Source organism: Scylla paramamosain, chromosome 7, assembly GCF_035594125.1.
Source record: "Scylla paramamosain isolate STU-SP2022 chromosome 7, ASM3559412v1, whole genome shotgun sequence".
Lineage (NCBI taxonomy): Eukaryota > Metazoa > Arthropoda > Malacostraca > Decapoda > Portunidae > Scylla > Scylla paramamosain.
Window position 1 is genome coordinate 33,175,616 of NC_087157.1, and position 2,500 is coordinate 33,178,115.

Below are 2,500 nucleotides of genomic sequence, written 5' to 3' on the forward strand. Positions count from 1 at the left end.
CTCTCTCTCTCTCTCTCTCTCTCTCTCTCTCTCTCTCTCTCTCTCTCTCTCTCTCTCTCTCTCTCTCTCTCTCACACACACACACACACACACACACACACACACCTGTCGCGTCATGCTCGTGGCCGCGTCGGTCTAAACGATTCATAAAATATTGGGTTTACGGCATCATGTGTTTTTATGTCTTGTTTACTCTTCTCTCTCTCTCTCTCTCTCTCTCTCTCTCTCTCTCTCTCTCTCTCTCTCTCTCTCTCTCTCTCTCTCTCTCTCTCTCTCTCTCTTTCTCAGAGCCTCACCTGTATGCCCACCCAAGGCAGCATCTCAGCCAGCGTCTTGCTCTGCTTCCATTTCTTTCTAAATAAGAACTTCATGGCGACGGCGTAGCAGTCCTCCTCGTGTTTCGTCGCGGTCTTCCACACCACGGGCAAGGTGAGGGCGGGACAATTTGCCGTCCAGAAGGGACTTCGGGACGTGAGGCCCTCGCAACACCCGCCTCTGCCACTTTTTCCTCTCAGATCCCGTGCAGGCCGTTGTGGCGTCACGGGTGCACAGAACAGAGAGCGTCACTGGTTTGCTTGCTAATCTAGTCTTTCTCGCGGCAGTGCGCGGCACGTGTGTATGTGTCGCCTACATACAAAATTCATTTCACGCTTGAACGCACTTCGCGGGAGCGCATCACCAGTGGGTCAGGTGAAGCGCCTTGCCGCTGAGTTGCATGGCGGAGGCGTTCGCGTGTAGGAACAGCGGAGGTTGAGGCGACGCGGAGCTGCGGCGGCAGCAGACAAGGTGGGTCGGAGCGAGGTACGGCACGTCTTGCTAATTCCGCGTCCTTGGCCACACTGCCGCGGCAGTGCCGCCTGCCCGCCTGTCAGTGGGAGGGTTGAAGGTGGCTCACCTGGCTCACTGCAACCCTCGTGGATCCTTACATCTCATGTGGTGCAACCTGTTTGACGGTCCCTTGATTTTTTTTTAATGGAATTGTGTTTTAGAGGTGAGCCATTTTCTGTGTGGAAAGTTCCTCTTTCCTGAGGATGGAAAATAAAAAAAAATTGTGTGTAAGTGATTGCTGAATGATTCAGGTGTTTGTGATGTCGCTGTGGTTGTTCAGTGTTTACATAGAATCGTAGATGGTGCTGTAAGATAGGTGGATGTGAGAATGTTTGGTAGAGGTTTGAGGAATTAAAGTTGATGGAAAAGAGTGGGATCATAACAACCTGCTTCTTGCATGATTCTGCACTGGTGGCTCAGGCAGAGGAGAGAGTGAAGCATCTGCTATACGAGTTTGGAAGAATGATTGGAAAATTAATGAGACCAAGAGTAATGTTATGGAGTGTATGAAAAAAAAGTTAGAGGAAAGCATAACTGGTGTGTTACTGCCGTTACTGGTCGACCAGAACAGTGGTGTGGTGTTTGGGCGTGTACAGGAAATGGAAGAGCATTCAGCTGATACGATTTTTACGAGGAGCTGATGTGTGAGGTGTAAGTCTAGGGGAAGCTCACGAATGGTGTGGATGGACGCTTTGATGAGTGTTAGGCACACGAGGGACGCTTACTGAGCGAGGAAGAATAGTTGAGAACTCATTAATGGAGATGTGGCATAGATGAGTTTCATCCGTTGCTTAGAAGAGTTCCTCGAGTATCTGGTCTGATCAACGGATCGAGCCACAGGCGCGCGCACGCACGCACGCACTTCTCTATACTAAATTAGAAAGTTAAATATCCGCAGGGCCTGTGCGGGGGAAAGGACAGACCTTGAACTATCACACCTGCAGGACGGACACACGTGGCTGACATTTTTAATGAGGACTATCCAGATAAGCGTCGTGCGGATGGAAATATAGAGGAGGGTATCACAGTCATATATATATATATATATATATATATATATATATATATATATATATATATATATATATATATATATATATATATATATATATATATATATATATATATATATATCACGCTGGGAATACGGTGGCGAAAGTTTCATTAATCTGACTCTCTAACTCCTCTCTCAAGCGGTGAGGGTCCCAGGGGTGGCAGGCTGGGAATCCTCTAAGCTTGCTCGCGGCCACCTGCGCTACACTGGCCAGGCCCTCACCCACCACGCCGCTCCAGGTGCCTGCCTCCGTCTTGCCCAAGGGCGGATGCGTCGTTGCTCTTTATCTCGCGTGTCCCAAGGGATTTCCAAGGGGACTGTACGAGAAGGTGGCCGTGTGTGTGTGTGTGTGTGTGTGTGTGTCGGGGTGGGTGGGTGGTTGTGTAGGTACGTTATTATACTGAAGCATCATGCATTGTGGTCCTTATCAAAACCCCTACAAGTGCACGCTCACACAGGACTGGAGGCTGCAGCTGCGAGGTCACTGGAGCAACACACCACTACTCTGCGCCGTCCCCTGCCTCCTCCTCCTCCTCTCCTCCTCCTCCTCCTCCTCCTCCTACTCCTCCTCCTCCTCCTCGAAACAAACGCTCGAGCAGGTCACTCGGTCTTTGCTTT

General features: G+C 50.0%; 2 protein-coding genes across 4 annotated transcripts in view; one reads left to right on the top strand and one right to left on the bottom strand.

The window, feature by feature from the left end:
- The window catches only part of LOC135102399 (beta-1,3-galactosyltransferase 5-like), a 13,184-nt gene extending 12,611 nt beyond the window's left edge, over window positions 1-573 (bottom strand). The window contains exon 1 of the mRNA XM_064007597.1: window positions 297-573. The gene's annotated coding sequence lies outside the window, so the exon portion shown is untranslated. The remainder of the gene's footprint in view (window positions 1-296) is intronic.
- The window catches only part of LOC135102398 (uncharacterized), a 31,276-nt gene that overhangs the window by 22,598 nt on the left and 6,178 nt on the right, over window positions 1-2,500 (top strand). The window contains exon 1 of one of the 3 annotated variants that reach the window (XM_064007592.1): window positions 648-786. The exons of 1 other annotated variant lie outside the window; for it this stretch is intronic. The gene's annotated coding sequence lies outside the window, so the exon portion shown is untranslated. Of the gene's footprint in view, window positions 1-647; window positions 787-2,225; window positions 2,270-2,500 lie in introns of those variants that run through there. One more of the 3 variants, XM_064007595.1, reaches the window with a different exon arrangement.